The sequence below is a fragment of the Bactrocera dorsalis genome, chromosome 3, assembly GCF_023373825.1.
Source record: "Bactrocera dorsalis isolate Fly_Bdor chromosome 3, ASM2337382v1, whole genome shotgun sequence".
NCBI lineage: Eukaryota > Metazoa > Arthropoda > Insecta > Diptera > Tephritidae > Bactrocera > Bactrocera dorsalis.
The window spans coordinates 45,283,845-45,308,010 of NC_064305.1; the positions used below are offsets into that span (position 1 = coordinate 45,283,845).

At 41.7% G+C, this 24,166-nt stretch overlaps 1 protein-coding gene and 1 long non-coding RNA gene across 3 annotated transcripts in view; one reads left to right on the forward strand and one right to left on the reverse strand.

Moving 5' to 3' along the window:
- Positions 1-2,186: 2,186 nt before the first annotated feature.
- LOC125777221 (uncharacterized) lies at positions 2,187-3,346 on the reverse strand. Its single transcript, XR_007422179.1, has 3 exons — positions 2,935-3,346; positions 2,714-2,870; positions 2,187-2,649 (listed from the first exon to the last, which is right to left on the reverse strand). It is a non-coding gene; the product is annotated as an uncharacterized LOC125777221 (long non-coding RNA).
- A 251-nt stretch (positions 3,347-3,597) lies between these two features.
- Positions 3,598-24,166, forward strand: part of LOC115066185 (synaptic vesicle 2-related protein) — a 795,221-nt gene continuing 774,652 nt past the window's right edge. For both annotated transcript variants that reach the window (XM_049451314.1, XM_049451324.1), the window contains exon 1: positions 3,598-3,741. The gene's annotated coding sequence lies outside the window, so the exon portion shown is untranslated. The remainder of the gene's footprint in view (positions 3,742-24,166) is intronic.

Sequence of the window (24,166 nt, forward strand, 5' to 3'; positions counted from 1 at the left end):
GTTAGCAAGGCGACCATTCACACGAAGCAGACCCTTCGTGTCTAGAAATGGGTTTAGAACTAAGAGTAAGCTGTTATCAATCGTCGTGTTTATCAATCGTCTTCGATTCTCTTAGTAATGATATATCGCGGCTTAAGAAAGACGTTGGGGTTGATGCGATAAGAGCGACCTTTGCTTTTTGTAAGTCTTGGAGCGTCAATGCATCGCACTATGGGTAAGATACTCCTAAGTTTAAGCCGCTATAGGCGACTACCCGGAGGGCTTAGGGAACAATAAAAATCGTTCAAGGATGTCAGTGTCATCCAGTGTTGTATGATAAGTGTCGACTTTTCGACTTTCTGGGGAAAGTATGTTGCGCATGGGCGATTGTGGCCAAGAATCGGGAGGCTATGTTCCACCAAAGGGTGGCGAGAAGCAATGGTTTGCACGCTCTTGTACCTAGATCAGCAGAATTGCCAGCACTGGCTACGTTTCGCCAAGTGGCTGATCCTACTAGGTCTCGGAATCGGACCATAGATATTATTTGTATTTCGCTATGTTTAAGTGGGTCTGCACAATGGAAGCTAGTTTTGCTAGAAGCAGAGCGCCACAGAGTTCAAGTCGTGGGAGACTTAGCGTATTTAGAGGTAAAACTTTTGCTTTTGTAACTAGTAGGTGGCTTGTAGTCGCGGTATCAATTTGAGTGCGCACATATATAGTGACGCAATATGCCTTTTCAGAGACGTCGCAGAAACCATGTAGTTCCACTTTGTATTCGGGGGAATAGTTTACCAATCGTGGAATTTGTATCTGCGAGATGTGGTTCAAATTATTAGCGAACTGGGACCATTTTTCATACCTGTGATAAAGACTCGTTTGCTTGTGGAAGACACGGGTGTGAACGATTCCTATATATGCGGAAAATGAGAGAGAGCTGCATGGTTTTTTCAATAATTTATTCATCTATATAAAAAACAATGATGATGAACAAAAGGCTACTCGGATGAAAGTGGATCAATTTAAGCTTCTTCTAAGCTTAATTAAAAGGCGTATAGCAAAACAGTTTCATATACGTCGTCCAATACCAGCAGAATGTCGCCTGGCAATAACATTAGTGTAAGTACATTTTGTTTGTAAATTTTATAATAAATAAATACAAATGTTCAATAACTCTTACAATAGATATTTGGCCCATGGAGTTTGCCGCCAGATGTTGGCTTGGGCTTTTCGAGTAGGAGTATCAACAATTGGCAAAATTTTATTGGAAACATCCGCAGCCATTTGGGATGAACTTTCAGGAATATACTTGGCGCAACCAAATGAACATGAGTGGAGGGAAATAGCCCATTCATTTTACATCAAGACAGGAATGCCTCATGTTGTAGGAGCTGTTGACGGCAAACATGTCCAAATCAAGTGTCCGCGAAAATCCGGATCACTGTATTTTAATTATAAGCAATATTTTAGTCTTGTGTTGTTAGCCGTTTGTGATAGCAAATATACATTCACCGCAGTAGACATTGGAACTTACGGAAGCCAAAGTGATGGCGGAGTGTTAAAAATCAGTGGTTTTGGAAATAGAATATTAAACGGAACAATGAACCTACCAGAAGCAGAAAATCTTCCACTTAGTGCGATAATGCCATTTGGGATGAATTTTATTATGTGGGAGATGTTGCTTTTCCGTTGACAAAACATTTGATGAGGCCATATCCGGGAAAATGTTTGGAAGCAAACAAAGACCACTTCAATAAATGTTTATCCAGAGCGCGGGTTACAATTGAAAATACATTTGGCATTTTAGTGGCTAGATGGCGAGTTCTCAATAATTCTTTGGATATGTTTCCCGAAAATGCCAATACCATATTTAGAGCTACATTAATTTTACATAATTTTGTAAAGTTCCATAACGCCGAATTCTACTGTCCCAACGACTTCGTTGGCCACGTAAATGAAAGTGGCATTCTAATGGAAGGGCAGTGGAGACAATTTTTAGCGCCATTACATCAGAGTACGATATTATCAAGCGCTAACGCAAGACGAAGTGCTTCTTAAAAATTATCTCTTCCTTAATAAATAAATAGGTAAATAACTCAATAAATGTATTATAAAATAAATATGTCGGTTCTACGTAACCTGTATGGATTTGTATTCCTTAAAATTGTTTGCGCTGAAATAACAAAAACAACAACTACAAAATAAATAAATACCTTTGTACTTTTTTATATATTTGAAATGAATGGGCTTTTCTTTAAAATGATAAATATTATAAAAGATGTTAATGAAAAACTTATTTTCTACGATTCACAAAAAATTGGTGGAAAGTTTGAGAAATTTGGAGTTGTAACTCCGACATTTCCAGACTATTTAAATTAGCTCCCTCCGCCTGCTTGGCAAGGCTTTCAAAAAATAATTGAGTTGCGGATCACTCCGTGCCACCGACCAATATTTCCTCGGCTAACGACGTCACTCTTTGAAAGTCTCTATTCGAGCTTTCAAGTAATTCCTCAAATTCCTCGTTTCCGTCCAGTCTGTGTCTGTGTCTGCGTCTGTGTCTGCGGTGATTGAGAAAATATATTTAAATTGACACTGCTACAGGCGGATTCACCAAAGTCGCTGAGGAAGGAGTCGTCACCTTCTGTCGTTACGGTGCCATAATTGCCTTGTGTGCTGAAAATGCATATATAATAAATAATACAATCATACAAATAAAACAAGATTATACAAAACCTACTTCAAGTTGTCCATTTCAACGTCCTTTAAAAACTTTAGGCTCTCCATCTACTTCCACTTTTTGTGTGGCGAATACACGCCGCTTCCTGATGGTCTCTTTTTTAAGTCCTTGTAAAATTTATCTCGTAGGGTCCGCCAACGGGCCTTTAGCTTCTCACCTAAAAACATTCAAAACATGAATAAATATAAATTTTCTGTTAGGTTATAAAATTAAAGATTTACCTGGAATATTCAATTTCTCCGATAGCTCCTGAAATTTGGCGTCCCTCAGGTGGCTATTTTTATAATTCCTATGACTTTTGTCATATAGGAAACGGTTTTCGCTAACAAATTCAACCAATTTTTCTTCCATTTTTTTATATCTTTTGTTTATTTTCACTGAACAGCTGAGCGCAATTTAAAATGTTGCCGGACTTTGCTCAAAAATTAATTATTTGAATGTTGTCAGCACTGCCTCTGCGCAGAGAAATTCAAATTTCACATGCCGTGCAGATCTGCATTGAGGTGCAGAATTTGAACTGTCAAATCAGTACAAATTTTTTTTCTACACGCAGAATTCTGCACATGTAATTCCGGCAAATATCGAAAACCCTCAATATGTTAATATTGCATAATAAACGTTCAATAAATATTGCCATTCGTGATCGCGGGTTATATAAAAATATTGAACTTGTAACCAGCGTTATAGAATCTGATGATTGCTTATTGTTTCTTTTCGTTTTTGATATGGCATCTCTAGGAGTTGAATTTAGCATCAGAAGCCAAAATTACTTTTTTATAAAAACACGTTCTCAAAATACTCGCGGTTTAACGATTGCAAAACATTGCTGTATGGAAAACCTATAATGTACAATATTTCTGAACAATTTTTAAATAAATAAATAAATAAATAGTTTTAGTGGATACGCATGTTAATATCATTCACCAACACCCACAAGTAGAATAAGTAGTATTTGCCTTTAATGATTTTTTCGCATGGACTTCCTTCATGTGATCTATGTATACAACATAGCGACATAACAATGGCCGGTATGTACACATAATAACAAAGCTGCCTATGTTGTATGTACAAAATTTCGTTGTTACCATACTAATACCTTTCATTTCAAAGAAATATTAATAAATATTATGTTCAAAGTGATCATTTTTCAGCCAAAAACTAAGTAATAGGTAAATTTACTTGTTTTAAATTATCAATTGTTATTACAAATGATATAAGAGAGCTATTTTATGCTATGTCTAAATAACTCATACGAACGTGTGTTAATATTTGAGAGATGTCGCTTGAAGTCTAAGTTGTTGGAAGCCAAATTGACTAAAGAGAGCAACGGCATGACGATTGCTGGTGTATAAAAATGTTGTAGCTTCATTATAGCGTGAGCCGCAAAGCGATTAAGTTCTGTTCTCTTGAAATAGTATTGTTGAGACAAGTGTCCTTACTCACATTGACTCGCCTAGACCAAGCCCATTAATGAAGTCCAGTAGACTTCCTGGCAGTAGCGAGGCAATGCGATCCCTATCCGGAAATAACACTCCAAGGGTCTTAGATCTGCGTCTACAGACTGCTGTGCAGTCAATCACCAGATGCTCCGGGGTTTCAGGCTCCATGTCGCAGAAACGGCAATTGGCACAAGCTGATAGGCCCATGCTATACAGATGCCTGTTTAGCTTGCAGTGACCAGTGTACCATGCGACTAGCAGCCTAAGTTTGTTTATTACAATTTTGAACCTTTCCAAGTTGTATCCTCCCATTAGCACCTTGGCGTGTCTCATACTATGAGCTTGTAGCCAATGCTTCTCCCTGCCTTCTCTTTCCTTTTCATGGAGCAGCTCCTTTATGGTGTGGGGATCCACCCCCGTAAAGAGTTCGGGTCCTACCATCTTGGTGGAGCCTGTGGAGCAGGCGAGCTCGTCCGCCCGTTAGTTGCCGGCTATACCTTTGTGACCAGGCACCCAGATCAGGTCTCACCAGTTTTTTCCGCAAGGCTATTCAGCCTATCCCTACACTCCTGCACTAGAAGCGATGTGATCTCGTAAGAGGAGATCGCCTTTAGCGCCGCTTGACTATCGCTGAGAATGACTGTTCGCTCATTGCAATAGTTGCGATGGAGGTTTATTTCTATACACCGGCTTATGGCATATACTTCTGCCTGGAAAATGCTCGGGAACTCACCCATGGGTATGGAGAGCCACAATCCCTGCGCCGATTCCCTCCGGCATTTTCGACCCATCGGTGTACCACCTCATAGTACTGTTCCTCAACAACATCTCGAGGTTGGAGTCGTTCCAATCATCTTTGTTGCCGAGGGTAACCTTAAACTTTTTCCTGAGGTTAACCTTTTTGGTAGCACTAGCACCTTTTTGATAGGGCCAATGGTAAGTTGCCATTTATCTTTTCCATCTTCTGGGATGAGACTACCTTACCTTTTCCCCACTCCTCTGCCGCTATTTGCAGAAGGGTGTGTTTGGTTACCTGATCGATGACCAAATGAAGCGGAGTAAGTTCAAGAAGAACCTCCAGTGCTGCCGTTGGACAGGTGCGCATTGCGCCCGTCATGCAGAGACAGGCCAGCCGGTGTAGTTTCTGTAGCTTAGTCCTAACCGATGTTTGCGACGCTGCTGAGGCCCAGGATACCGCTCCATATGTGATTATCGGTCTCAATATCATGGTATACAACCACCTGACTATCCTTGGCTTACAACCCCAGGACCTTCCTGCCAGCCGATTGCACACCATTAAGGCTTTTGTCGCCTTGACCAAGGTCAGGTTTACGTGCTGCTTTCACCTCAAAGTGGAGTCTAGCATCAACCCGAGGTATTTGACACTGTTGGTCATCCCTATCTTATTGCCCTCCAGTGAGAGAATCCTAAGACCGGGTAGGGTCCTGCATCTCGTAAACAGGATTACTGACGTCTTGGAGGGGTTGATATTCAGTTCGACCTCCCTACACCACCCTTTCGCTAGATTGAGACCTTTTTGGATCAAGTCTCAGAGAGTGTCTTCTTATTTGCCTTTTGCCATAATTACAATGTTATCCGCATACCCTTGGCAGCGGATCCTATTGTTTGTTAGAAGTGTTAGCAGGTCGTCTACGACTAGACCCCATAGAAGGGGTGATCCCCTGGTGGGCAGCCTCTTGTTGTGCCGAGAAGAATTCTGCTATCACCTACTGTGGTCTCAGCAACCCTTGTGCGCAGTACGGCTTCTATCCATGGCCTGTGTTCGATCACGGGTGGACAGTGGTCCTCCCGAACTGTTTCCGAGAAGTGCGCCCGCAGAAGCTCCATGGCTCTGCCCCCCGCACTAGTCGTAAATGTCCCGTCGTCACGTTAAATGGCTATCTCTACGTCCTTTGTGCGCCTGGCCAGAGCTTTGTGAAGCCGAGCCGCTTCTGGTGTAGTGGCGACATTCTCGCAGAAACTCATGAAGCTAGCCTGCTTTGCAGACCTAATCTCCTTATTGTACAAGCTGAGATAGCTCCGGTATTCTGCCCAGACTCCCGTACGTTTCGCCCTGTTGAACAGGCTGCGTACCTTCTTCCGGAGGTCTGCTAGTTCCTTTGGCCACCACGGACAGTCTCGTCTGTCTGTGGGCGCTTTTAGGGAGCAGCTGCCACGATAAGCGTTAATTACAGCCCCGTTCAGGTCAGAAAGCCTATTCCCTAGCCCAAGGCCTGAAACGCTATCATCAGTCTACCCCCTCCTGCTTAATTCACTGCTTATTATATCCCTGAAGGCGTTCCAATTCGCCTTCCGAGAGTTGCGTCTAGGGGGGAGTTGTCTAACCTCTACCTTTAGCTTGAACCTTATAATCCTGTGGTCTGACAAGGAGGGCTCCGTCGAAACTCTCCGTTGCGAGACCAGCCCGCTTGCAGGCTCATTGCACAAGGTGGTGTCCAACACCTCCCTCCTGCTTATAGTTATGAAAGTGGGTTCACACCCTACATTCTCTATTCCTAAATTGCTGCCTACAATGTACTCTAATAGACACTCGACTCTTATGTTGCAGTCGGTACTGACCCATTCCGAGTGGTGAGCGTTCGCGTCGCATCTTATGATGAGGGGGAGCCTGTGCCGTCTGCAGTGTTCCACCAGCCTTTCCACCACCTCCGGGGGTGCTGTAGCTGCCTCTCCCGGGAAGTATGCTGAGGCCAGGACGAAGGCCTTGCCTTCAAAGTCCCTGGCGTGCCCCGCCACCAAGTCCTGCGTCAGGAACTCTGAAATACAGAAGAAATCAATGTTATTCCTGACAACTATACAAATTTTAGGTCCCTCGCTAGAGAGATCCCAGATTACCTTGTTTGCCTCCGTCTTGAGTCCTTTGACCTCTACTGTACACCCAAGGCTCTTGGATCAGCAGTATGCACAATTTCTCCGCTGTGAACCTACTTGTTATGACCGCTGCGGCTGCAGTCTCGTGATGCAGGTTCACTTGGACAATCTCCGTATTGACGGCCATTATAAAATGGTTTCGAGGAAGGGCAGATCCTCTACCTCGCCATTAATCATATTGCCATCCATAGGATCTCCTAACCCGTCGAGGAGCTCCTGCGTGGAGGATAGCTCTGCTGTCTGACCGACCTCGGGAACGCCGGTAGTCACCGTTGGCACTGCCTTCTCCATCCTGCTTCCGCAGGGCCACTCCGACACTTCGTCCACCTGCATTTCTGCTACCTCCGGGTCTGCCTCAGACACTGCCTGCTTATCGGAGCCCTTGCTTTGGAGAGTCGCAGGCGTTGCAGCTCCCTTGCACCCTGCTGAACCTGTAGTACAGGCGGAAGCTCGCTGTCCATACGTACCTGTACGACTCGTCGTCGATGTACAGGTACAATCTCCAACCTTTCATTTCTCCGATCTCTTCCATTTTGCGGCTAACAACGCGCCAGGACGAGATGCTGAGTCCCCAGTTATGGCTTTTCACCAGACCCAAGGCGAACTCGTAGGGCTTGTCCCCGCACCAAGGGAGGAACATCGTCATTGGCAAATCTTCCGCCCTCTTCGCGCAAAGGACATGGCCCTTTCAGCCTCCCAGCTTTGGAGCGTACCCCTTCAGCCAGTCGGCGCACGCCTCATCCATGCAATCCACTTGCAGCATTCCTCCTCTAAACTCTACTCCCAGGAAGGACGCCGCGTAGTCCTCCCCTCTAAACACCTCCTCCATGAGGTCCTGGAGCCCGGTGAGCTCCTTCGGTTTCAGCGACTCCGCCGGGTAGTTAAGAGGCAGCACAGCCATGCGAATGCCCTTGACAGCGTCCGCATATCTGCGCCGCCCTTCCCTCACCCGGTGGGGAGCCGGTCCAGATTGTTGGTCTCCAGCTGCCTTTAGATTTGTGCCCCTCAACCTTTTGGAGCTGGGGGGCTCCTGCGGCGTAATTTGGCCGCTTTGCGGCTTGGGCATACGTGTCCGCGGGCGATACCTTGCTATCGCCGCGACTTGCGGTTAGGGTGGTGCTAACCGGGCCTCGGTTGCCGATTCCGCTGCCCTGCGCACGAGCCGACACGTTTTTGTGCTCCTTTGCCGAGGATGCGTTGCTCCCTTTGTATTTATTCCTGGCTAGGGCCTCCGCTTCCTCCGGGGTCTTCCCATCACGGAGGTACCGCAGGTATCACTTCATGATTGAACCGCTTATCCCTTTCCTATGCGAATCGTCGCACCCGCCGGGTTGGCCAGCTTCTGGAAAGTGTTTTCTACAGGTGAGCGTCGCTGCAAGAGGGCACATCGTCATCATCCCCCGTGGCGTGCTCCTCAAACAGCGCCCGCTCCTCTGGCGAAAGAGCGTCAAGGAAGTTAAACTTCCGCCTAGCTCCTTAACCCCTCTTGCCTGCCGCTGCACCGATGTCCTTCCTGTTGTCCGAGTCCGTTTTCCTGAGTTGTTGCCGATGTTCCGAGTTATCCGCCATGCCAGAGCCCCTTGGCGCAGTAAGGCCACAGTTACTCCCCAATTCGGCCCGGTGTTAAGGAGGCTCCGTTAGAATTTAGAATTCGAATTTACCTCCTGACTGTAAACTATCCAATGGGAATGCGAGTCGCATAACGCCCTACTTTAGGAGGTGGTAGCTCTTGGTTAGCGCACGCATGCGGCATCCGACACCCCGCATGGGCAGTGCCTACTAGCACCAGCCACGCAGGTTGGGGGCACGGAGGGTGCCTTGCGCCTAAGCCCCTGCACCGCGGCAAGGTGCCTTCCATTCGCAGAGGTAATTATATATACCTTTCTTATAAATTTACACGTGCGTTCTTTAACAACCACTCTTGCCTACAAATTAATTTGTGTAGCTCATTGATTTCATAACGAAATTTTGTTATTATTGCCCTTATTAAAAATTATTAATTTGGAGGATGGAGTCATGTGTAGAAGTTCACGCAAGTGAGGAAAGTTGTCTGATCGCCATTCACTTGGGAGTGGCCAGAAACGATTCTTTTACATAGGACTCAAGCAGCTCACGACTTCCGGTCTTTGACCAAGTATCTTCTGGGTAGCCTAAAAACATCCGTTTGAAGGCGAGCTAAAGTGAGAAGGCAAAAAATCCCCTGCATAGGGTTGTGCGCTGGGTTTGGGACCCGCCACGTAAAAAACACCCCCCAATGAAAAAACACCAACAGCCTCGGATGAGAGACCCCCCTTTTGATGACGACCATGGCAAACGAAATAAGGACTATGTCCCTTAATTGGGAAGGTGCCGCTGCCCAGCTGGTAGATGTCCTCGTAAAGACAAAGGCTGACATCACCGCCGTCCAAGAAATGCGATGGACGGGACAAGGACAGAGACTAGTAGGTCCTTGTGACATTTACTACAGTAGCCATATAAAGGAGCGCAAGTTTGGTGTAGGATTCGTGGTGGGAGAGAGACTCCGTCGCCGAGTACTATCATTCACTCCGGAGAATGAACGTCTAGCCACAATCCGCATCAAAGCGAGGTTCTTCAACATATCGCTGATTTGCGCCCACGCCCAGGCCCGTAGCCAGCTTTTCATTTCGGGGGGGGCTGAAGTAAAAACATATATAAACTTTAAATTTTCTGTTTATTAAAAAAAAAACAATATAAATTCATATACATATTACTTAAAATTATTTGCTAGTTGTAAGTAAAATAATTAATATTTTTCTTTTCTTCTTGTTTGCCATATCATTAATTTCTTCATCTGGATCTATTTTAATATCCCAGTGCACAGCATTAACCCATTTACAACCATTGTACTCGCTTGTGTACAGAAAATCAGTCAAGTTTAGGCATGTGGCGTAACTCAGGGCTAAGTATTTGCACACAAATTTTTGATCATATGCGTAGTTTTTATTCCTAGAAACAACAAAAAAAATACATTCGCTTCACGCGAATTCATAACAGTACTTTTTGTGGTGTCAACTTCTGTGCGGTTTTTTCATATTGGGTGATTTTGTGTCTTTAGTCATTATTTTGCTGTTGATGAGCTATTATCTCTCAGTTGTTAGTTTTAAAATTGTGTGTTGTATGAGATAAGACTAAAGAGATCAATTTTACAAAAAAAAACCCATTTGAAAAACCTATTCTTATTTGAGGTATGTGCCTTTCAAAAGTTGTGTACCCGCTTAGGTACAATGGCAAAATGTGTAGGTGAAATAAAAAATTGTATCTTTTGGTTAGGATGGCTATTTCCACTTCGTGTTTTTATGGAAAGAGATATAAACAACTTTCACAGGCTTTAGCTGACATCGCGGATGATGATGAGGCAGATGACGTCGATATCGTTATGATTCCTCCTGATGTCGATGTCAATAATGTCCTAACTATGGGAACTAATTTTGATACGGTTGAACCGTTGAAATACGCAAAGCGTTGGTCAAAACTGGAACAAAAAAAGATAAGTATACCTCAGCCAAATTTACTTTCAAATTACAACCACGGTATGGGCGGTGTTGATCTACATGATCAGGCCGTAAATGTATACAAAATTGGGATTCGAGGCAAAAAAAGGTGGTGGCCGCTGTTTACTTCGATGATGTGCTCCACAATGGTAAACGCTTGGAAGCTGTACAAAGACGTGAATAATAGTACCAAAGATTTGCTTGAGTTTCAACGTGACATTACACGATACTACCTACGACACTAAACATTGAAAAGATATTCTAAGCGCGCGTTAGGTACAAGTGTTTCTACAGCTGGAGGAGCACATTTTCCAAGAGAATCCTCAAGCCTCTTAGATGCAGAGTCTGCCGTAAACGAAACAGGTAGATTTGCGAGCTATGTGGTACTGCTTTGTGCGTGGAGCGGGACTGTTTTAAAATAGCCCACTCATAAATATTTTATACACTTTTGAGCATTGTACTCGTGTGGGTACAGCAAAATTTTCGTATATGTAATAAAAAAAAAAAATATTTTTTGTTCATCTCTGCGATGGTATAAATCAATAAAAAAACTGAAAATTTTAAATAAACTTATTTTTTGACTCCTTGGTTGTAAATGGGTTTAACAGCAAGTGCACTCAGGCCGCTCATTGCCCATCACACTGCGTGGTAAAAGTTTTTATTCTTTTTAAGGTTGAAAAAGTTCTTTCAAAGGAAGCGGTCGTCACTGGAAGAGTTGCTTAAATTGTAAGCAGGTAGTGAATATTTTTAAAATACGTTGCATCGCAATGTTGCAGTAATTTCAACACTTCTATGGTTGGATCTATTGTTGATAAGCTGGCACACCACAATCGATACTCTGATTTTAATGCTGTCATTGATATTTGCTCCTCGAAGTAAATAGTTAAATTTTTAATTCTTCGGCATTATCAATTGCAGCAAAACCTGGGAGTAGAATTTGAAATGACGAGAGTATGTATATCCTCATTCACTAATAAACGTTCTGTCATGTTTTGAATCAGAGCATCAACGCATGGAATAAATATTGTAACTCTGAAGTGGCTTTCAGGGGTTGTGCAAGGTGGATTAGCACGAGTAGTTTGACGCGAAGTCACTCTAGGCACTACAAGATCTGTGTCAAAAAGATCTTTAGACATTTGTGATGCTGTTTGGAAAATATCGTTTAAAAAACCATCCGCTGTTTCTCTTATCTGGTGCAGAGTTCTTATTAATTCTTTGGCTCGGTTCATTGCTGATACAAAATCCATAGATTTTTGTTGGAGTTGCACAGACAGTGGCAGCGTTAAGCTGAACAATTGCTCACAGACGAATAGACTAAGGTTTTTCTCTAACCGCTGCTAAGAAGGCTGATGCTTTAGACGAAATGGACCATGTTTTACTCGAAATTATTTCCAAACTTAGTACAATGAATTTGAAAAGCTCCACAAAGCTTATAATGCTTTCATGCCTTTCTATAAACCTTGTTTCACAAAGGCGAACAAGTCGTCTTTTTTTGCTTTCTGGTGCGTGCTTCTGTATAACGTCCTGGAAAGTTGTGTTTGCATTTGAATGGTTTCTAAATAAATTTGCTATTTCATTGACAATACCAAGGCAGTTCCGTAATGAAGGTAATGACATAGTATTAGAAAGCGCAAGGTTCAATCGGTGACTAGCGCAATAAACATATCGTGCTTTTGGATACAGATGTCTTATCCTGGTTTGCACTCCACTTAAATGCCCTGACATGTTTGCTGCTCCGTCATATCCCTGTCCAACCAACTTCGCCATATCAAGATCGAGATCTGTACAACGCTTAAGTATGACTTTTGATAAGTTTTCAGTCACCGTCTAGTGTAGTTGCGTACGACTGTTATAGGTTTGAGCTGAGTTGTGTATAAGAGTTTCAAAAGATTCAGTCAGTGATAAATTTTTTTTATTTGAGATTTATTTAAAAAATTTCCTTGTTTCGGGGGGGGGCTTCAGCCCTCTAGCCCCCCCTCTGGCTACGTGCCTGCCCACGCCCCGACGGAAGAGAAGGACGATGTGACCAAAGATGCTTTTTATGAGTGCTTGGAGCGTACTTATGAGAGATGCCCCCGCCACGATGTCAAAATCGTGCTTGGCGACTTCAACGCCAGGGTGGGCAAAGAAGGTATCTTTGGCACTACGGTCGGTAAATTCAGCCTCCACGAGGAAACATCCCCAAATGGGTTGAGGCTGATCGATTTCGCCGGGGCCCGAAATATGGTTATCTGTAGTACTAGATTCCAGCATAAGAAGATACATCAAGCTACCTGGCTGTCTCCGGATCGAAAAACCACCAACCAGATCGATCATGTTGCGATAGACGGAAGACACGTTTCCAGTGTTTTAGATGTGCGTGCGCTCCGAGGTCCTTACATCGACTCGGACCACTATATTGTTGCATCCAAAATTCGCACCCGCCTCTATGCAGCAAAAAACGCACGCCAACAAACACAAGGAAGGTTCGACGTCGAGAAGCTGCAATCACAACAGACAGCCGAAAGATTTTCTACTCGGCTTGCACTCCTGCTCTCTGAGAGCACTCGTCAACAACTCGGTATAAGGGAACTGTGGGACGGCATTTCAAACTCCTTACGTACAGCTGCAACCGAAACTATTGGTTTTCGGAAAGTGCAAAAGAACAGCTGGTACGACGAGGAGTGCCGTGTCGCAGCGGAGAGAAAACAGGCTGCCTACCTCGCAACGTTACGATCGACCACAACACGTGCGGGATGGGATAGATACCGAGAGTTAAAGAGGGAAGCGAGACGCATTTGCAGACAGAAGAAGAAAGAGGCCGAAATGCGTGAGTACGAACAGCTTGATAAGCTGGCCGATAGGGGTAATGCTCGAAAATTCTACGAAAAAATGCGGCGGCTTACAGAAGGTTTCAAGACGGGAGCATACTCCTGTAGAACCCCCAAAGGTGATCTAGCCACCGATGCCCAGAGCATACTTAGATTATGGAGGGAACACTTCTCCAGCCTGCTGAATGGCAGTGAACACATAACACCAGGAGAAGGCGAACCCGTTTCCCCAATCGATGACGATGGAGCAGACGTTCCATTACCCGCCCATGAAGAAGTTCGAATAGCAGTTGCCCGCCTGAAGAACAACAAAGCGGCAGGGCCGACGGATTGCCGGCCGAGCTATTCAAACACGGCGGCGAAGAACTGATAAGGAGCATGCATCAGCTTCTTTGCAAAATATGGTCGGATGAAAGCATGCCCAACGATTGGAATTTAAGTGTGCTATGCCCAATCCATAAAAAAGGAGACCCCACAATCTGCGAAAACTACCGTGGGATAAGCCTCCTCAACATCGCATACAAGGTTCTATCGAGCGTATTGTGTGAAAGATTAAAGCCCACCGTCAACAAACTGATTGGGCCTTATCAGTGTGGCTCAGCTTCAGACCTGGTAAATCAACAATCGACCAGATATTTACAATGCGCCAAATCTTGGAAAAGACCCGTGAAAGGAGAATCGACACTCACCACCTATTCGTGGATTTCAAAGCTGCTTTCGACAGCACAAAAAGGAGCTGCCTTTATGCCGCGATGTCTGAATTTGGTATCCCCGCAAAACTAATACGGCTGTGTAAACTGACGTTGAGCGGGACCAAAAGCTCCGTCAGGATCGGGAAGGACCTCTCCGAGCCGTTCGATACCAAACGAGGTTTCAGACAAAGCGACTCCCTATCGTGCGACTTTTTCAATCCGCTGCTGGAGAAAATTATTAGAGCTGCAGAACTGAATCGAGCAGGTACAATCTTTTATAAGAGTAGAATTTATCCAGCGCAGAATTTATCTTGCCAACAGATGCTACTTCGGACTAAGTAGGTTGAGGAGTAATCCTGCTATATAGCGCAGAGGCTTGGACGTTGACAACAACGGATGAGTCGACGTTGCGAGTTTTCGAGAGAAAAGTTCTGCGAAAGATTTATGGCCCTTTGCGCATTGGCCACGGCGAATATCGCATTCGATGGAACGTTGAGCTGTACGAGATATACGACGACATTGACATAGTTCAGCGAATTAAAAGACAGCGGCTACGCTGGCTAGGTCATGTTGTCTGGATGGATGAAAACACTCCAGCTCTGAAAGTATTCGATGCAGTACCCGCCGCGGGAAGCAGAGGAAGAGGAAGACCTCCACTCCGGTGGAAGGACCAAGTGGAGAAAGACCTGGCCTCGCTTGGAATATCCAATTGGCGGCACGTAGAGAAGAGAAGATACGACTGGCGCGCTGTTGTTGACGCGGCTATAATCGCGTAAGCGGTGTCTACGCCAGTAAAGAAGAAGAATTTTTAAAAACATTAAATAATAAAGGAAAGAAATAACATAACACGTTTTTTACCCAAAATTTGTTACAATAAATTTTTTTAGTTAATTAATTCAAATTTCAGCTTCAATAAGAAACTAATGTTTCGCGATACTTTTTGAGCACACCTCGTATGGACAAAGAGGGTCAACATTATCATGCTTTCAAGTACAAAATTGAATCAGCTGGTTTGTGTTGCGCATCTGGGAAAGTTTCAATACCACCGCTAATATACCACCGCAGACTTTAAAAACACTTTTAGCTGATGTCGATCCAAAATTTTTACAAATTTATTTTATGGGAAATGAGGAGCAACCATCACATAAACGCTGCGCTTACAACCATATAGAGCAGATGGAGGAACGAGAAATTGTGGACATATTGGAAACGTTTTTGTAAAACCTTAACCAATTGGTCCAATTGTTCAGACCATTTCTAACGGACTGCAAAACGCCAAGTACGTCATTGTCATTAAAACAGACAAAGTTCCCTATGAAGAGCACGCAGGCACATATAATATAATGTTCCAACTGTTAATGAAGATACAGTTGTTATGGCTGGTGACCCATGTGAACGTCGAGACATACGCATACAACAAAGGAACCCAACTACAAATACAACTTGTAGGTTATCTTACAATAAGTCAAGAATTCTGTTTATCTCATAAATATAATCATTTGAAAGTGAAGAACTGATGAAGACAGTTAGTGCTCTGAACATCCACGCATATCGGTTGATGATTCGTACTAACGAAGACAACCACAATCTCCGATGCAGACAACTATTTCATCAGAACATTGAGGATATGTAAGTAAAAATCTAAAAAGAGATATTCTTCTTCTTCTTTACTGGCGTGGAAATAGCTTACGCGGTTATAGCCGAAATCACAACAGCACGCCATTCGGTTCTTCTTTTCGCATGGAGGCACCAATTGGAGATTCCAAGCGGAGCGAGGTCCTTCTCCGCCTGGTCCCTTCAACAGAGCGGAGGTCTTCCTCTTCCTCCGCTTCTCGAATACTTTAAGAGCTAGAGTGTTTTCGTCTATGCGGACGACATGACCTAGCCAGCGTAGCCTTTTTAGTTTTTAGCTTTTTTTAATTTGCTGAACTATGTCAATGTCGTCGTATGTCTCATACATCTCATCGTTCCATCGAATGCGATGTTCGCCGTGGCCAACGCGCAAAGGACCATAAATCTTTCGAGGAACTTTTCTCTCGAAAACTCGCAATGTTGACTCATCAGTTGTTATCATCGTCCATGCCTCTGCGATATATAGCAGGATTACTCCTCAACCTACTTAGTCCGAAGTAGCATCTGTTGGCAAGATAAATTCTGCGCTGGATTCCGAGGCTGACGTTATTGTTGGTGTTGATGCTGTTTCCTAAATAGACGAAATAATCTACAATTTCGAAGTTATGACTGTCAACAGTGACGTGGTTGCTTAGTCGCGAGTACGACGACTGTTTGTTAGATGATAGGAGATATTTCGTCTTGCCTTCGTTCACCACCAGTCCCATTTGCTTCGCTGCCTTTTCCATTCTGAAGAAAGCAAAACTAACAGTGCGATTGTTAAGGCCAACGATGTCAACATCATCAGCATACGTCAGCAGCTGAACGCTATTATTTAATATTTTAACTTCTCGGTTTAGTTCTGCAGTTCGAATTATTTTCTACAGAAGAAGGTTGAAGAAGTCACACTAAAGAGAGTCGTCTTGTGTGAAATCTCGTTTGGTATCGAACGGCTTGGAGAGGTCCTTCCCGATCCTGACGGAGCTTTTAGTGTTGCTCAACGTCAGTTTACATAGCCCTATTAGTTTTACCAAATTCAGACGTCGCGGCGTAAAGGCAACTCCTTTTCGTGCTGTCAAAAGCAGCTTAGAAATCGACGAAGAGGTGGCGTGTGTCGATTTTCCTTTCACGGGTCTTTTCCACCATTTGGCGCATGGAGAATAACTGGTCAGTTGTTGACTTGCAGGTCTAAACCCACGCTAATAAGGCCCAATCAGATTGATGACGGCGAGCTTTAATCTTTCACACGCAGTAGTTGGCGCAGATTTTAGGATCTTCCTATTTGTGGAATGGGCAAAGCACACTTATGTTCCAATCGTTGGGCCTGCTTTCGTCCGACCATATTTTACAAAGAAGCTGATGCATGTTCCTTATCAGCTCTTCGCCGCGGTGTTTGAATAGCTCGGACGGCAATCCATCAGCCACCGCCGCTTTGTTGTTCTTCAGTTGGGTATTTGCTATCCGAACTTTTTCGTGGTCGAGCAATGGAACGTCTGCTCCATCGTCATCGATTGGGGAATCAGGTTCGCCTTCTCCTGGCGATATGAATTCACTGCCATTCAGCAGGTTGGAGAAGTGTTTCCTGCATAATTTAAGTATGCTCTGGGCATCAGTAATAGATCACCTATTTGGGTTCTACAAGAGTATGCTCCGGTCTTGAAACCTTCTGTTAGCCGCCGCATTTTTTCGTAGAATTTTCGAGCATTACCCTTGTCGACCAGCTTGTCTAGCTCTTCATACTCACTTATTTCGGTCTCTTCCTTTTCCTGTCTGCAAATGCGTTTCTATCCCATCCAGCACGTGTTTTGGTCGATCGTAACGTTGCGAGGTAAGCAGTCTGTTTTCTCTACACTGCGACACGGCACTCCTCGTCGTACCAGCTATTCTTTTGCATTTTCCTAAAACCAATGGTTTCGGATGCAGCTGGTCGTAAGGAGCTTGAAATGTCGTCCCACAGTTCCCTTATACCTTTATAGTATTTCGAGTCAATTTTAAAAGCTCGGAGCGTACGCACGTGTAGAACACTGGAGACGTGTCTTCCGTCTATCACAACATGATCGATCTGGTTGCTGGCTTTTCGATCCGGAGACAGGCAGGCAGCTTGATGTATTTTTTTACGCTTTTAAAAGCTCGGAGCGTACGCACGTGTAGAACACTGGAGACGTGTCTCCCGTCTATCACAACATGATCGATCTGGTTGCTGGCTTTTCGATCCGGAGACAGGCAGGCAGCTTGATGTATTTTTTTACGCTGGAATCCAGTACTATAGATAACCATATTTCGGGCCCCGGCGAAGTCGATCAGCCTTAACCCATTTGGGCATGTTTTTACCGAAAAAGATACCTTCTTTTCCCACCCTGGCGGTAAATATGCCAAACACAGAATACAAAATCCTGTGATATGTTACGTGGCTTACTGACCTACCAGATTAGCCTAACCTAATCTATGTTAAATCTATCAGTATTTCAATTCTACTGATAAATATTAGTGTTTTTTCGACCAGGTTTAATTTTAAAGATGTTGAAAACAAACAGACTGAAGACGCTTCAGTTGTGGCCGGAGGCTTCCAACGCAAAAACGAGGTCTACAAGAAAGAACTGAAGACGTCTTGGGGTTGGTCCGACCAGTATTATTTTTTTGAAGCGCGGCCGAAGGCCCCCATTGCGGAAAGGAAATCTATGCTATAAACTAATGTGTTATTTATTTTCCGCCATTAATGTATTATTTTTCTTCTTTATTTCTTTTGCAAAAATGTAGATAAAATGTAAAATTTTGTATTTCTGACAAGATTTCGTGTGCAGAATCATTGCGAATGTTGGATTGTTGCGGTCATTCAGTTTTATCAATCCTGCAGTTAATAAAGATAATGTTTATCCAAAAATGACGGCATTTAATTAATCAAATTAAAAAAAAAGGTTTTTTTTAGATTTTCCAAAGCTTTCAAATTTACGATCTTAGCATGTGAAGGCACTTCGTTGTTTACTATAAAAAAATACAAAATTGAATAAAAAAGTAACCAATTTTCATTCAGTGGTGATAATACATGATGCGTTCCAAAAAACAGGACTTTTTGAATCTAGCGCTCCCTGGTAGCGCCAACTATATGTCGACTGGTACGTTAGAATCTCCTATCGTTATCGATTATCCAGTGAGAATTTCATGACATTTCATAGATTGGAAGTGAAGTTATTGCGTTTTAGGTGTCAGTATGTTTGTGTGCGAAAATGAGCTCCGAACAAAGAGCCAACTTTAAATTTTGTTTTAAAATTGGTAAAACTTTTACTTAATTAATGAAACAAGTTTGTGGCGATGATTGCCTATCCCGTAACAGAGTGCACTAGTGGTTTCAACGTTTTCGAAGTGGTCGTGAGGACATAAATGACGGCCAATATGTGGGCCAATCAAAATCCGTAATCACTGGAAATTCCATCGAAACTGTGAGTTAATTCATCAAAAATCAGCCGAAATTTTCATTGAAATTCATGGAAATGGATTTGAACATCTTCAAAACATCGATTTATTACATTTTGACTGAACATTTTTGGCTCACGAAAGGTGTGTGCACGATTTGTTCCGCACAAATTGACTAACGACCAAAAATTGCTCTCATCGATCGACGCTTGTGACCGATTATTTGACCAAAAATCGCATTTCCCGTATTCATCTGATATGGCACCGTGCGACTTCTTTCTTTTCGGAAAAATTCATTTGCTCATGAAAGGAAAGCGTTATGCAGACGTAGAGGCAATATAAAAGCTTGTACCGGCATACTGGCAGTCATGCCGGCCAACGAGCTAAAACACTCGTTTGACATGCTTTTGAATCGTGCAAAAAGCTGTATTGAAGCAGAAGGAGACTAATTTTAATAAAATAAATTGGAGGATGGGGTCATGTGTAGAAGTTCACGCAAGTGAGGAAAGTTCTCTGATCGCCATTCACTTGACAGTGGGCAGAAACGATTCTTTTACATATGGCTCAAGCAGCTCACGACTTCCGGTCTTTGGCCAAATATCCTCTGGGTAGCCTAAGAACATCCGTTTTAAGGCGAGCTAAAGTGAGAAGGCGAAACATCCCCTACATAGGGTTGTGCGCTTGGTTTGGGACCCGTAACGTAAAAAAACACCCAATGAAAACTTCGGCTATAATCGCGTAAGCAGTGTCTACGCCAATTAAGAAGAAATTGATATTGCCAAAAAAACCATTTGTTCCGTTTGTTTTAAGTCCTGTTTACATTGGAACGCACATCGTATTAATATTTAATTAGTTTAATGTTTTTTTGAAAATCCATGGTTGTTTAAAACTGGTCGACACCGCTTTGACATAGACTCAACTAGGTTTTGGTCGTCAAAGCTCTTGATTATTACTTGGGCATTTCCCTTCAAAGACGCTTTCACTAAATTCCAAAAATTTTCAGTGGAGTTAAAATACGGGGACTGCGGTGGTCACTCCATTACATTGGTATTGTTTACCCAAAACCACTCTTTTGTAAACTTATCCGCGTGTTTAGGATCGGTGTTCTTCACAAATATCCACCTAAGTGTCATATTCTCATCAGCGTACTGAAGCATACATTCTTGTAAACAAATGTTTCTTTATACCAGAGAAGGCAATATTACGATTCCTTCGGCGCCGCGATTTGATGGTACGGATGGATAGAGGAGGTCCTCAGGTTTAGAAAATGTATACCGTCCTCAGACTCATAGTTTTTGAGATATTTCACTTTAAAGTTCAAAAATTTGTAAAAACAATGCTCGTTATTTCACTATGTTTAACCCACTTTTCACACATTTTTTAACTAATATATATATGTATATTTAATTACACTGTACACATTCGTATACATATATCAAAAATTTATACTAATTGTATGTATATTTTTTAAGAAAATAAATATACTTAAAAAACAATTTTGCACATTCAAAGTTTCAAGAGATTTGTGTGTTTACATTTATGACAAATAGCAATGTTGCCATACTTTGTGTCCTGATATACATATATATATGTATATATGTAAAATCATTAGAGTAAATAGAAAAAACTTATTATAGAATGCAAAGTTTTTCAGTATTTCGCTCCTTTTGATTAATATAGGTGTTCGATCGATGAGGGTTATTTTTTTTGAAGCGCTTCCGAAGGCCGCCAGTGCAGAAAGTAGTTCGACACAAAGGAATATTATTTTTTATCTTTATTTATCAATTAAGATAAGATACAAAATCCATTTGTACCATTTCATATATAAAGAAAACAGAAAAATGTTTAATAGTTTTTTTAAAACACAATATGTGGCAACACTGGTATTTGTCATGACATGTAAAGAAAAACAAAACAAAACAAAATAAGAGTGAATTACATGTAAAATTGTGGAACTTTAAAGTGAAATATCTCGAAAACTATGAGTCTGAGGAGGGTATATGTGTATATATCCTGGGGACCTCCTCTATCCATCCGTACCATTAAATCGCGGCGCCGAAAGAATCGTAATCGTGCCCCAGGAAATTTACGCTGTTGCTCTTTAGGTCAGAGAACATGTTCTTCAGTAAATTTAAGCCTTTGTTGCATGCTCTTTTTTGACAACATAGGCACTTTTCTCAGCCTTCGCCTCTTCATTTCAAATCACAATTTATTTGTTTTGATGAAATAAAATAATTTTTCTTAGCATAGCGAAGTATATTTTGTTTTTAACAGAAAATGTTATTTTAGACTTCCTGCGCGTGTTTCAATCTGGGGAAACCAGTTTACTGATTGTTCAACCATTGTTTTGGAAACATTCAGTAAGTTTGCAACTGTACGAATTTCCCTGTTGCAAAAAATATTTATTATGTTCTCAAGTTTTAGGATGGCAGTGTTCATCCTTTCCATAACTTTTCATTAAATTTAAAAAAACAGTTTTCAATTGATTGATATTTAAACTGAAACTGAATTTGTGCATTGCCTTTGTAAAAAAACACGTTTTATTTGTATTTTTCATTTGTCTAATGGAATTTGTTTTTATAATAATGAGAATAAAAAAATGCCATCAACTGGCGGAAACTTTCTTGGAGTACAACAATTGAATCATCGCCTCGAATAACGTTGTAAGTGACATTTTTTGGCAATCCTGTTTTTTTGCAACTTACCTTTAAAAATGCTCTCCCGTATCATGAGAGCGCAAAACTTTACAATATCCATCAGTTTTTAGCCATTGAGCTGCGTCCTAAAGTCAGTAGTTAGTGGGAAAACGTTTTAAGTGCTGGTGATCATGGTAAATTTAGAGGTGTTGAGCACGTTTCAAAAGTGCAATAAAGGAAAAAAAACGTAAAATAAATTATGAAAATTGGAAAGATATAAGTAAAAAGAGGCTGAGAAATAGTGGAGAAGCATATTCAGGAAGAAATGGAAAAGTTGTACATAAAAAAATGCTCCAGAAACGGTAATGTGGAAAAACGTTGTAAGTGTAAGCTGTGTCAATATCAGTTTTGTTTTTGTATTCATCAGAGTTTCAACTGCACTTGTTATCTACAGTGCTCAAGCTTCAAATTGGAGACTATTCAGAAGCATTTCTCTAAATTTTATCAAATAGACTATGACAAGTAATCAAATTTTTTACGCTCTTTAATCGAATTGAAAGAACCGCAAAGAAGAAGAGTTTCAGAGGACACATCACATCGAAATGTAACTGTGAACTATTTTCTACCACAGCACAATGAGAGAAAAGTGAGAGTGTGCAAACAAATGATTTGTCATACCTTTCAAGTGACACAACGAAGACTTAAAATTTTAGTTGAAAAACTAAAGTCGGGAGATAGTTTGAGTGATCAGCGCGGACGACATGATAATCGGCCGAATAAAATCGTTAATGCTGAAAAGAAAAGTGTCATGAAACACATAGAAAGCTTTCCTTGTCAAGAAAGCCACAACAGTCGTTCCAGTTCAAAAAAAATTACCTCCATCCAGATTTAACTATTACAAAAATGTTTAAATTATTCATGGAAAAATATCCAGATAGCACTGTGAGTTATAATACATACAGAGATATATTTAACGAAGAATTCAGTTTGCGGTTTGGATTGCCAAGGTCCGACACTTGTAAGCTCTGCGATAAGTATTCTATAGAAACGATTGCCGCTGAAGACCGGAATAAAATAAGATGCATAGAGAAACTGGCAGAGGCACATCACAAAAAGGCTGAAAAAGCATATTCTAAGCTGAGTGATGACACAAAGTCAGCTTTAGGCAGTTCCCATATTGTTGCGCTTTGCGTTGACTTACAGCAAGTGATTTATACTCCAAATCTCACACATACGGACGTCTTTTATCAGCGGCAGTATTCGAAATACAACTTCGATATACATAATTTGGGGCAAAATACTGTTGACATGTATACTTGGCATGAAACAGTTGCAAAAAGGGGTGCAGCTGAAATCGCTTATTGTATTTTAAGACACATCACTTCCACCTACGCTATTTTAAAAGCTGGAGATATGAGAAAATTAATTATTTGGTCAGACAGATGTGTGGGTCAAAATAATAATTGGACCATGATCGCCTTAATTTACCATCTAATAAAAATGAAATACTTTTCTGAAGCTAATCAAAAATTTTTAGTTTCTGGACACAGCTTTTTACCTTGTGATCGAGATTTCTCTCTAATTGAAAGGAAAAAGAAAACAGCGCGGATTTATACCCCAGAAGATGTTCACGAAATGATTAAATCAGCTAAACCTTCTAACCCTTTCAGGGTGCATCAAATGCTTCAAATTGACTTTAAAAACTTTGATGTTCTCATAAAAAATTTAAACAAAAATACGTACAAAATAACCGAAGGTAGATGGCTCCAAATTACTGCAGATGACATGCAAGTTTTACGTCTCAGAATGAATCACAGTACTGGCGAACCATGGCATTGTCACAGCTTAAGGAAAAAGTAAAAATGTCAGCAGAAATATGCGCGAGATATATGTATATGAATTACCAGTTCTTCGAAAGAAACCAATAGCGACTTCGCTGAAAAGAAAAAAGACTTGTTAGCAATGGCGGTCTATTTGCCCAATCAAGATGCTAAGTTTTATAGGGCCATTTGTAGTTAAGTTAGATACTGAAATTATGAATTATTATTTTTATTTTCAACTTCTTACATGAAAACTAAATTGCCGCTTTATTGAAATAAAAAAACTAAAATAGAAGCATTATTATTTAATTTATTATTACTATTTACCCCAGAAGATTTTGGTACTTTAATAAAATCTGTGATACCATAACATCCATCTATAATGAAACAAAAATACTTCAAAAATTTTGATATTCTTCTTAAAAATATAATAAATGATACAAAATGCAAAATAAGGGGCGATGGTAGCAAATAACTAACGACGAAACGTATGTTTTAGATTAAGAACTAGTAATGATATTGAAGAAATTTGGTCAAGCTATATTTAAAAAAAAAAAAAAAAACGAGGAAGAAATTTAAATAGCAACCTTTACGAAAGGAGAAGTAGTAATTAGTAGCGAAAAGATGAAG